The sequence below is a fragment of the Typha latifolia genome, chromosome 4, assembly GCF_019914945.1.
Source record: "Typha latifolia isolate L0001 chromosome 4, TyphaL0001v2, whole genome shotgun sequence".
NCBI classification, from domain to species: Eukaryota; Viridiplantae; Streptophyta; class Magnoliopsida; order Poales; family Typhaceae; genus Typha; species Typha latifolia.
In genome coordinates this window covers 7,697,419-7,711,264 of record NC_133089.1, presented here as the reverse complement: position 1 = coordinate 7,711,264, position 13,846 = coordinate 7,697,419, and positions in this window count along the sequence as shown.

Sequence of the window (13,846 nt, the reverse complement as noted above, 5' to 3'; positions counted from 1 at the left end):
CTCGACCAACTTCTTTCCCTTCATCCTTATCCCCTCAATACCACGTTCCACCCAATCCATCACCATTATTACCTCTCTTACCTCATCATCACCATCACCCGTCATCTCCTCCTACACCCCATTTTTGCATATTTTCTCCCTAGATGTAGATCGAATCTACTAAGGGCATGAATACCAAAAACGTAGATAAGGAAGTTATGTATTGACCCCTACTAGTTTCGTAATTTTCTAACTATAGGAGAATATTTTGAGATTATTTTTCTCCGACTAGGCGGACTACTTTTCTACATCCGAGCTTGATCGGATAGCGGACGCTCGGTTCATATCAGCTCTCATCAGAGATCTTAGAGTCCTTTGCTCCCTTCCCATCCCTAGAGTCTTGATCTAGACTTCAAGTCGAGGAGGGCGAAGGTGTAATGCTCGTGCCCAGCACGGGCACGTGCATACCCATGCGCCCACACGACACACGCGGTGCACGGGACAAGTCAAGTAGGGCCCATCTCGCACAGATACACTCGTGTGCCCACAATATTATAATATCGTCAAATAAAACCTGTTAACATATCCATGCTCACATAATTCATTACCAAATAAATCATATTATCAATCAGATAAACTTGTTAACATATAAATATCTAAGTCCATAATAATATATAATAGATCAGTACATAATCTGGCAGGACCTATACATGCTACGACAAACCATCAAGATATAACTTATAACCACTGACACATGAATAGGAAACAAAAGAAGAAAAGAAAAGAAGCAGCAGCATTAGCTAAAGAAGAAGAATACGGGTTATTCTCTGTACCAAATATCCCACTCTGCAATCTTTCCACTTCCAATAGTAAATTAAATGCTACTTTATTCTGCTATATTTATCGACAACTGCTTGCCCTCCATATAATGTGCACGCCAAGACTCAAATCACTATGCCTTCTTTTCAGTCCCAACTGATCCGGAAACGAAGAAAAGAGGCGAGTCTGGATGAGTCCTGGGAATACCAGCTAAACAGCGTACCCAGGATGTAGATATGATTTCTGAATGTATCCTGTACGTGGCAATTACTCCGCACTCAATTCGATTCTGAATAAATATAAGGAACCACGTTGCAGGACTCGTCCCGTACGTGTACAAATAAATATCATCTTTTAATCTGCATGCACGTATTCTTATTCCATCTGGACAATGTTAAGTGCCGGTGATTTTAAGACTAATTGAAAATCAATAATTTGTGGTGTCAATCATATGATAGTAAAGCATACAAATGAAACTTTTTGTAGCATAATTAAGTATGCCGTATTTGTTCAAATTAAATTACAAGATTGCAAAAACACTAGTATAGTAGCTTTTAAAACATCAAACTTTCAAGTGAGATTAAATAAGGTTATAGGCTACTAATGGGTTTGGCAGTCCCATTGCGACTGAGCATAATGAGTTGAGCTTTCAAGCCGGACCGTGTAGAAAAAGACCATCTCGTAAAACCCATTAGTATTTTGATCTAGAAGTTGAGTCCGAACCGAGCTTAGCCCCGTTCAATTTCAATGGGTTCTTAGTAGGTTGATATGAAGTCTTGTTACTCAAAATTTATCTACAAATAACACTTAATACCTCAACATAAAAAGAAAAAAAAACATGAATGAGAAGATGCGCGTGACCACTTCCTTATCTTCTTCCTATACTTAGACCTATATGTGTAGGAAAGAAACTGGAGGAAGGAGTCCTCGTAACAGTTTAACTTTTAAGGTCACATAAAGTCACCATCTCCATGCATGAACATTCATGCATGTTATTTAATAACTCTGTTGCCCCTTTGAATAGGGAATAGGCAGTGATCCTTCCCCATACTAGCGCTATGCTTGCTTCTTTTATCTTTTAGTATAAAGGTAAGTCAGGGATATTTATAAGTTCAAAGCATCAGCAGCTGAAAAGATCCAAAGCGGCAGAGATGAGATTTGCTTTACAAGTGTCCACCTGGCTAGGGAATTAATGCTTTAGCAAGGAAAGCGTAAGAGAAAAGGAGAGTTTTTGAACTTTAGCCAAAAGCCTAAAACTATACTACGTTAATTACTTGTTAATCCTTTCATTAATGATTGCGCTTTATTATAATTATATAAATACACCATTAAACAATTTAAATATATTACTAAGTCCCCTCCGTCGATATTTCATTAGATACTCTGATAGAAATAAATATTAAAATTTGACTAAATAGATAGATAAAAATGCCCCCAATCTTTGGTCTTTATCCCTCTGTCATCTTCTTTAGTGATCTCTATATCAACTTATATAAATATCAAACTTTAAGCTGAATTTTTCTTAATTCCTTTAATATCCACTTCTAGGAGAAAGAAAGAGAAAGTATATATTTTTTTTTTAATCTAATTAGTTAGTTAACTTTTAATACTTTTTCTAACAAACTTATTAATGATAAAATTTGATATTTTAAAAGGTTTATGTTTCTAAGGGTGAAAGTGATAGGGAGTCAAAATTTAATTAATCCAACTGTCGTAGTAGTTGAGATTCAAATTTATTTATTTAATTTGGTGAATTTAGCTGACGTGAGTGTCATATGAGTTCTTGACCAAACTAGCCCTCTCAAAAAAAATTTTTTTTTTACACGTCTAATCCATTTGAAAACTTAAATACGCATATAGTTGAGTTTTCCCACATTGGATTCAACTGAGTAAAACTGCTAAACTAGATATGGACTTTTAAATTAAGTAGCTTTTTGATTCAACCATACCTGTAAAAATCCATGGAATTTAGCCAATTGTCTGGGAATCCGGTGTTATTAAAAGATTTCTTGCAATTATTTTTAGTCACTATATGAAATGCAAAGTCTTGGCGAGAGCGATTTTTCATTCAATATGATTCAAGACTTATATTTGAAAACCTTTATTTCATTCAATATGATTTTGCTAAGACATAAGTCGCACTAACTTATATTTGGAAATCAGTGCGAAACCAATTTTTACATAAGTTATTTTTCTGTTCAGTAACTTATATTTAGAAGTTGTTATCCAATAATTTTATTAAGTTAGATCGATGTGACAAAGCTCACCTACATTCATATTTAGGTTTTCATTTTAAGTATGTGTAAACTAACCTTTAAGAGGGATGATTTGATGAGAAACTCTGTCATATTGGATAAGTTTATATGTAATATCGCTAATCCAGTTAGCGACTTATTATTCTAAAACTTGCAAAACTAATCAAATGACTTTGGATACACCTAGTGGTTATGAAAATTAAGAAGAACTTGCGATAATCACCTAATTAAATGGATTAATGATCTTATTACTATTTACCATAATTTTCTTTTATTAATGATTTTGTAATCTCACTCCTTATTTTTTTTATAATTCTCGTTTAACACCTGACGTTATTTTGACTAATGAATATCGATTAAATTATTAACTAAAGAAAAGAAGATTAATAATACTTTGTACAAGCAAATTGTTAGAAGCTTGATGTACTTAACAGCAACTACACGGTGATATCATGTATGATGTCAATTTAATTAGCAGGTTTATCGAATCTCGAACTGTTCGTCATCTCCTTGCTATTACGCTACTTGGAAGGCAGAGTTGATTTTAGTATATTTTATCAAAAAGGTGGAGGATCAGATATTATTAGCTTCAGTGAGAATAATTATGCATGAGACCTAGATGATAAAAAAAACGTACTTCTAGTCATGTCTTTATGATGATAGCTGTTACATTTGAAACCTGTCCAAGATTTGCAAAGCATATTTCTTTTGTGCGATGAAAATCTCATCTGCTTATGCCAAGAAAACAGTGCATCATTCATAGATTAGTCATCTCAAATTTTACCATCATGGACCTTTTAAACTCCTCAAACATGGGTTGATCATTTCATGTATAGATTGTTGATAATTTCATGTATTTGACATGAATTTTTTATTAACTTTGAGCTAAGTTTTAAGTGGAGCCCACACATTACTAATGATAGTTTAATAGTTGAATTAATTTAGCTCAAAGAGTACTTTATTGTTATATATTCACTTAGTCAAATCCATGGAGAGAAGTGAATGAAAAAATTAGCTCTAAAGTAGGTATCATGGCAATGAAAAATAAAGAAAAGTGAGTTTAGTATCATATTGGATATTTGAGAAATGTTAGTATAGTATATAAGTAACAAACTTCTTATGGGCTTTGGGTCCCAAAAGGGGTACTGTTCCAGAAGCAATCGGTGGAGAGTGAATTGGTCTTAAGGAGATAGTGTCCAACACTAGACTCGACTATTCAGAATTTTATATTATGTAATCTGTAAGTTTATTTAATTTATTTATTTTGATCAAATTTTTTGTCACTCTCTGGAATTAGATTGTTACCGCCAACATAGATTAGATTATTGATAGGTTCAGGAATAATCAGGTTGCAACAATCTAAACCCTTTTAAACTCCTCAAACATTGGTTGATCATTTCATGTATAGATTAGATTATTGATAGGTTCAGGAATAATCAGGTTGCAACAATCTAAAGATCAGCCCAAATTCTTCTTAGGGCGGAACATTCGAGGGGATCTACGGGAGACCTAACCGTCCAATAGATCTGTAACTTGAAAATTGTTCCCCTTGAAGTAAGGAATCCAACGCAACCAATATCACATCGATTGGACTTGTAGATAAAAAATTATGGAGAAAATGCTGACCGTTGGTGAGATGGTGGCGTGAGGAACGTGAGTAATAGAATAGAAAAATAATGGCAATGGCAAGGTTTTGTAGAAGATGGTGACTATGGTGGTAGGGTAGAGCATTGACGAACATGGGGGTAGGGTGGGGAGAGAGTGGACCGATCCTTGAGAGGCAAGAAGGCACGATCAGATTGAGGGAGGAAGAAGATGACGTCCAAGATTGGATGCCGTTGGAGGAAAGAGAGAGGGTTGAGAAGGATAACTCCAAGATTTCATTAATAATCCTCAATTAGGTTATCTTCTACATATTTAGAGGCCAACCTATCAAACAAAATAAATAAAAAATAACCCTAGGATAAAGCAGTTCGCCGATTGTGTTCAAACGCAGTCGAATGCGGATTTTGCGTTCTTTATCATTGCAAACGTGTGTAGGCATTCGAACGCCGTTGAACGCACTAAACATGTTCTCTATTTTTGTGAATGTAAGCAAGAGTTCGATAGTCGCGTTCGACCGCGACTACCAAAAATCTTATTCTTCCAAAACAAAAATTATTTCTAAAACAAAAATAAACAAAAGTCATAAATAGCTGAATTGTAACACCCCACCACGTTTCCCCAACTTTGCCCTCAAGGTGTGAAGTCAGGAAATCGATCGACGATCTCGGACTCAAGCTCTCATAACGCCTCATTGGATGGTTTGCCCAACCATTCAACCAAGATCTCTGTCTCTAGTCTTGAGCCATGTCGCCTCCATCGTCGTGCTAGTACCCGTATCGGCTCCACCTGATGCAAATCCTCCTCAGGTTCGAGTAGAACCGACCCCGCCACTTGATCTGGCCCAATTCTCGCTTTCAGCAACGAAACATGGAACACTGGGTGTACTCTAGACTCTTCTGGTAGCTCAAACTTATAAGTGACTGGTCCAATGCGCTCATAAACTCGAAATGGACCAAAAAATTTGAATGTCAATTTCTAGTTCTGAATAGGGCATAAGGTGATTTGACAATAGGGTTGAGCTCGTACAAACACCATGTCGCCCACACTAAACTCATTCTCGCAATGATGCTGATCATACATTTGTTTCATCCGATTATGCGTTGCTCTCATATGCATCTGCAACCTCCTAAGGGTAGCATCACGATCTAGCAATGCCATATCAACCTTAGTCCATTCCGACGAAGCTGCCAAATCATACACCCTTAACGCCGATATCACTCGTCCGTATACTACCTCGAAGGGGGTCATACTAGTGCTGCTGTGATGAGAAGTGTTATATGATCACTCAGCCCATGGAAGATACTCCAGCCAGCGTTTAGGACAATCACCGATGAAACACCGAAGGTATTGCTCAATTCCCTGATTAACCACCTCCGTTTGCCCATTGGTTTGCCGGTGGTATGTCGAGCTCAAGTTTCGTTTTGTGCCCTGTAACTTAAAGTATTCAGTCCAAAACTTGCTGATGAATATATGATGATGATCCAAAATAATTAAGGCATTCTATGAAGTTTGGCAACATTTTGGATGAAACATTTGGCTATCGATTTGGCAGAAAAAGGGTGCGCTAAGGCTGAAAAATGTGCGTATTTACTCAACCTGTCCACCACCACAAAGATAACTGAATACCCATATACCAGTGGTAACCCCTCTAGAAATCCATAGAGATATCCTCCCAAATACGATCCAGTACCGACAAGGGTTGTAGAAGTCCAGCCAGCTTCAATGTGTCCATCATTGCTCGTTGACACGTCTCGCGTGTCCTCACGTGTGCCTTGATGTCCTTCATTTCGGCCAGGTACAGCTATAAGATAGCCTCTTGTAAGTCCTTAGAACACCTTCATGACCTACTTCAGGAGTGTTGTGAAAGTGTTCTAGCAGTTTAGACTGCAACGATGCATCTGCGAGCACTCAGATACACTCGTGGTCAAGCAATAAACTATCTCTATCCTCCATCTCTGGATGGTGCTCTAGATCAGCTCAAACCTCCCGCAATAACCCCCTAATGCATGGGTCAGCGGTACTTGCTCTTGTCAAATCCTCGAGGAAGGGAAAAGAAGACATGGAAAAAGCCGCCAATTCAGCTTCGATCGGTTGGCATGAAAAAACATTCATCGCTTGATTCTTCGCTCCTTTTTTGTATTGTCTCTCATAGTCATACCCTAAAAGCTTTGTCACCCACCGCTGTTGTGCCGGTGTGTGTATCTGTTGACTCATAAAATATGGCAAACTCCTCTAGTCATTGTGGATGATAAAGTAACGTCCCATCAAATACGACCTCCACTTTGTCACGGCATGAAGAATCACCAACATCTCTCTCATAAGTTGAGACCTATTGTGATATACCGAACAAAGCTTTACTCAAGAATTCTATATGTAACAACTCGTGCCCATGCATGCAGCTTGCATGGTGGGGGCGCCACGTGCTCACTGCCGCTGCCGCTGCCGCAGTCAACGGGCTGCAGCCAGCTGGCCGCGCCGAGCCCTGGCGCCGCCGCAACTCCTCGACCGCCTCTCTCTTTCTCCCTCTAAATCTCTCTCTTTTTCAGTCTCTCTCTCTCTCTCTCTCTCTCTCTCTCTCTCTCCTTCCCTTGCCGACGCCGGCCTACCGCCGCCGTCGCTGCCATCGCTGCCATCGCCGCCACAACCCCCCTCCCCCCCCACCGTCCCTCTCTAACTCACTCGTTCCCTCTCTCACTCTCTCTCTTACCCTCCTCTCTTTCTCTCCCTCTATCACCTCTCTCTCTCTTACCCTCCTCTCTTTCTTGCCGTAGCCGTCGTCGTCGCCGCCGCACCACCTTCTCTTTCTCTAACTCCCTTGTTGTCTCTCTTACCTTCCTCTCTTTCTCTCTCTCTATCACCTCTCTCTTTCTCACCACCTTCTCTCTCTCTAACTCCCTCATTCTCTCTCTTACCCTCCTCTCTTTCTCTCTCTCTAACACCTCTCTCTTTCTCTCCTCGCCGACGGCTTCTCGCTGTCGCTCTCGTCACCGCTGCACCCCTCACCACCTTCTCTCTATTTAGTGCTCTCTCTCTAGCTCTCTCTCTCTAACTCTCTCGTTCTCTCTCTCTTACCCTCCTCTCTCTCTCTCAATCAACTCTCTCTCTCTCGAGCTCTCTTCCTTCTCTAATCAACACCAGCCTGCCGCTGTCGCTGTCGCAGTCGCCGCCGCAGCCTACGTGAGCCTCCCTTCCTTCTCCTTCTCTTCTTTTTCTTCTTTCTTCTTTCTTTCTTTCTCTTCTTCTTTCTTTCTCTTCTTCTTCCTTTTTTCTTCTTCTCCATTCTTGGCCCTTCTCCTCTTATTGTGTAGCAGACAGTGTTGGAAGAGGACTATTATTATTTTTATATATAATTACTTCCTAATGATAAGTAACATAGTCTATTTAGGTAATTAATTATTTTGATAATTTATACTCACTAATATAATTTTACTAAGCATTTTAGTATAATAATTTATTAATTACAATTATAAATATTGCATATAAATTTAATTAGAGTTTTAGTTATTATTTATTAGTTAATATATGTAGTCTTATTGATAATAATCTTATATTTATATTTAATTTATATTATATATGTCTATTTTTAGTATATTAGTATTGTCTAATAGTTTGTATAAAATGGAATACTAGACTTGCAGATTATTTTTGTATAATAGGATAATGATTATTTTACGTATAATTTAGGATTAGTTAAATAAGAGTAAGTATTACAAAATAACTAGTAATAATATTATTTTATAATAATATTATTTTATAATTATATTTTTATTAAATCATATATATATATATACTCGTCTTGGTTATTTACAAAAAGGAGATAAATTACTATATACTTATTTTCTATAATTATCAAATTGGGATTTTATTACATAAATATAAATAGCATATTAATATTGTCACAATTAAATTTATCCTATAAGTCTAATCAATATTAAACCTAATAAAATATTATATTTTACTCGAATGAATTATAATTAGATAAACAACTAACTTTATGTTACTTAAATATTTTCAGATTTTGAACCCCTTTATTCAAGACCCTAGAGATCTCACCAGCGTCGAGTGACAGTTGATTGATGAACCTGAGGGATACGTGTGTTGAGTCTTCTGATAAGATGTGAGTAGTCTTATCCCCTATACGTCTTTCTCAAATTAGGTTATATTATATATTATATACATGCATGTTTAGGCATCCAGCATGATTATATGACTTCATCTAGAGATGATTGCAGTCGAGCATATTTTATCATGCATAGAATTAGGCTGATATTAGATATGAGTATGATGATGATAAATAGAGAGATAATTATACTATTATGACTTTGTGTCGGAGTGATTTCTAGTATGAGTGTGCATGTGATAGACTAGTAGGAGTATACATGTGTTAGATACATTGTTGGAGTCTACATATCATTTTTCTCTTGATTCCTATTCCACCTAAATTTCTGTTATGTATTGACTCGTTATCATATTGGATATATGCATGTGATCTAGCATTTATAAGAAAAGCATGAAATGTGATTGATAGGATAGTTGATAGAAAACGTGAGGATACCCGAGTAGGCGCCAGGGTTAGGGGTGCTTGGAGTGATGATTATGGTCGCTGATATGCGATATCTCGTGGCCCATATCCGAGGTCAATTGAGTCTGTGCACACAGACAATCGGACACATGTCGTTCGTCATGGTATATGTGACGAGTTATCCTTAGAAGGATTCTATCAACTATGTGGGTGCCCGGTCTGAATGGATGTTGATAACCTAGCGGGTGGCGGGGTATGATTATGTTTGAGATACTCTTACAGGTCGCGGAGTATGCTTTAAGCCTTCGGAGATGATGTTGAGACCGGGTACCGGGTGTTGACTATGCACAGTGGTATAGTATAAGGATGACATATAGTGCTGATATTGATGATTGAGATGTTGAGAAATGCATATAATTTCATTATCATTTGATTACATGATTATCGAATGGTTAATATACATCATATATAGTTGCGAGTTGTACTAGTATTTGATATTTGTACTCTTTGTTTTAAACGATGATTTGGATAATACAGGTCGAATCATAGTGTACTCTTGTATTAGTTATTTTAGTTGTATCTTGATGGTTTGTTGTGGCCTGTGTAGGTCCTGCCAAATTATGAAGTGACTTAATGTATATTATTGTGGACTGAGATATTCATATGTTAACATGTTTATTTGATTAATAGTACGATTTATCTGGTGATGGATTATGTGATCATGGATAGGTTAGCAAGTTTTATTTGATGATGTCATGATTATATGTGCACAAGAGAGTATTTGTGCGTGACGGGCCCCGCCCGACTTGTCGCGTGCGTCGTGCGTGCCGTGTGGGCACGTGGGCGTGCGCGTGCCCGTGCTGGGCGGGGGCGTTACACTATAGGTCTGCCCCCTTGTATTAGGACAGCACTAATCTCACTCTGGATGCGTCATATTTAACAACAAACGGCCTTTCGAAATATGGCAACGCCAAAACTGGAGCTGAAATCATAGCAGATTTTGATTCTTCAAAGGCCACCGTCGCCTTGCTGCTCTACACAAAGGAACCTTCCTCAAAAGGGTGGTAAGTAGTGCTACAATTTGACCATATCCAATAGCAAATCTGCGGTAGTAACCTGTTAACCCAAGGAACCCATGCAGCTTGTGGACATTCCTTGGAATCGGCCAATTGGTCATACTCTTCACCTTGCTTAGATCGGTTGCTACACCTTCTGCTGAAATGATATGCCCCAAATATTCTCTCTCACACCACAAACATTAGACATCTTGAGTTTCAAAGAGTTTTCTTCAAGTAGCTTTAACACTTCATGTAAATGTTTCAAATGATCTTCAAAACTTCTACTATACACCAAGATATCATCAAAGAACACTAAAACAAGTACCGGTGCAAGAGTAGCCTGAATATGTCATTCATTAAGCTTTGAAATGTTGCTAGAGCGTTGGTCAATTCGAAGGGCATGACTCAAACTCATAATAGTCGTCATGAGTTCAAAAAGCTGTCTTGTGCACATCTTCAGAGTAGACTCGAATTTATTGATATTTAGCTTTAAGGTACAGTTTGCTGAAATAAAAAGCCCATGTCAATTCATCCAATAACTCTTCTATCACTGGTAATTGATACCAAATATTAACAGTTATGGTGTTGAGTGCTCGGTAGTCGACACAAAAACGTCAGGAACCATTCTTCTTGAGCACAAGCAAAACTAGTGAGGAGTAATCACTATTGCTTGGTTGAATGATTCCTTATTCAAGCATCTCGGCAACCATCTTTATTATCTCTTCTTTTTGTATATAAGGATATCGATAGGGACACACATTAGCCAGCTCAGCTCCCGGTACAATGGCTATCTTGTGGTCTGAATTTCTGCACTACGACAGTCCTTGTGGCTCTTCAAATAATATAGAGAATTTAGATAATAATTGTAACAATTCTTGGGGTCTACCCAAGCTTAAGGGAGGCTTCGTTTTCGCTGGAGACATCTAAAAAGGATAGGCCAACTCCCTTGGCCATGGTAATCCCGCCATAGGTTGCAATGTGGGGTTAGATTATGTTTTCACCCCCATTTAGCCGCACCACTTTCCTATTTTGCCAAAATGTCATCCACATGTCATGAAAATCAAATGTCACTAGTCGTAGGCTTTGTAACCACTGAGTACCTAGGGCAAGATCAGCACCCCACAAGGCAAATGGATACAAATCAACAATTAATTTATGTCCTTGGACCTGAATTTCCACTTGACGACACAAACTATCAACTTTCAATTTTGTTCCATCGCCAATTGCCATATCAAATGAATTGGTTGGTTTCGCTTCGAACCCAATCCTCCTCAGCAAGCACTCATCTAAGAAGTTATGCATGCTACATGAATCAATGAGGATGTGTACCCAGTGTTTTTTTACCAACCCGTCTACCCAAAGCGTCTTTGGTGCAGCAGTACTGGAGTAAGCATGCATTGAAATTTTGGCTTGCATATCCTTCTCTTCATACGCCTCTGGGGCCTCCTCAAGAAGCTCTTCTACAATCTCTTCCTTGGCCAATTACTCCTCCGGATCTGACCATCAACCAACATGACGCTCCTGTCGCTTTAGCACCACCGATGATCGGGAGTGAAATGTTCATCGCATCTGAAGCATAGGCCTTTTGCCCTCCACTCTTCCACTTGGGCAGGTGTGAAAGTTTGGACAAGAGCTGTATAGTTCCCCTTCACATCAACAGAGAGCCGAAGTGGAGCTATCGGTCCTAGATTTCCAGCAGCCAATCTTGAAGTCGTTGTTGCAGTACCAATTGCTTCAACTAGCATATAAGGTTGTCGTGGTTCTCGAATAGACCATGAGCTTTTACCTTGGTTCTTCTTGGTGCTTCCTCTCCATAATGATGGCATCCTCATATGCTTCCTCTAAGGTTCTTGGACGTAGGGCTTCAACATCTGCTCGCAATTCACTTCGCAGTCCAGCTAAGAAGTTAGATTTTAGCAAGGTGTCCAACCATGGTGGATCACAATGTGCACTAATCCAATTGAACTCTTCTTGATACACTATGACTGTAGTTCGCTGTACCGTCTTGGTGAGAAGAGCATTAAAATCTTCATATTCAGCCACCCCAAACCTTTTTACAATGCCCCTTGTAAGGTCAGCCCATGTCCCAAGCCGCCCGTTCCTTGCGATGCCCTGATATCAATGAAGGGCTGGTCCTTCAAAATAGAAGCTTGCTAGCGTCTCCTTTGAGTCTTCCGGCAATCTTTGTGTAATAACCTATCCTATAAAAAAACTATGTTATGGGTACGACGTAGCCAGCCAGAGTGTGGCCGACCTCGTGCCCATGCACTGGTGTGTGGCTTAGGGGTGCCATGCAACCCCTAGCGTCGCCCCAACCAACTGACTACGGCCAGCTAGCCGCGGCGGGCCCCAGCGTCGTCACAGCCACCGCCTAACCCCCACTGCCTCTCTCTCTATCTATTTATTCTCCTCTCTCTCTCTCTCGTTCGGTCTCTCTCTCTCCTTCTTCCCTCAGACTCTCTCCCTCCCACTACCGACCCGCCGCGGCATGTGAGCCTCATCCTTCTTCCTCTTCCTTCTTCTCTCTCTCTTTATCACTATCGCTCTCTCTCTTTCTCTTTTTCTTGCTTTGCGCTTGGGCTCGTCGGACCAACTGCCGGTGCCCTCCCCGCTGGCCCGAGTCCATACCGCCCTCCCCTCCTCCGTTCTTCTTCTTCTTCTCCTTCTTCTTCTTCTTCTTCTTCTTCTTTCTTTCTTTTTCTTCTTCTTCCTCGGCTTCTACTCCTTCTTTTTCTGCACAGTGCTAGGATCGATCTAGCACTATAGCAAGCAGTGCTAAGCCGAGCCCAACACTAATGGTAGTATTTTAATTAATTAATTAATTATTTATTTATTTATTTTATTGATGTTATTTATTTATGTTTTTCCTTCTTAATTAATGCAAATATATTATTTAGACATTAATTATTTTAATAATAATATATATTCTTCAATATGATTAGTATTAATTATAATTTGTATAATCAATGATTAATTAGGTATAAATATAAGTAATACTCATATTTATTTATTTATATCTCTATTAGATTAATATATAGATTTATAAATTATAATTATCAAATTTATATAATAATATTTTTATGAGATACATTTTAAATAATTCTAATAATTTATTATGTATTATTATTTTGTAACAAATAAAATAATCGGCTTAGGTATTTATTTATTATTTTATAAAGTAATGACTATATAGTCCCTAATTAATCAAGATATAATTTAATTATAATTAGGTTTTTATCTATATTTATATTTTTATTTATAATTAAAAATCTAGCGAGTTATAAAAATAAGTAGAAATTCTAAAATCTAATAAATTATCATATTTCACTCGAACGGATTATAATAGGATAAAGAACTAATTTTATGTTACTTAAACATTTCTAGATCCCGAACCCTTTATTTGAGACCCCGTGGCCTTACTAGCGATGAGTGTCACTAGGTTGATGGGCGAATCTAAGGGATACGTGATTTGTATCTTCTGATCAGTGTGAGTAGTATTATCCCCTAGATACCTTTCTCAAATTAGGTTATCCCCTAGATATATAATGTACATGCATATTTTGGCCTCCAGCATGATTATATGATTTTATCTAGATATGATTACAGTC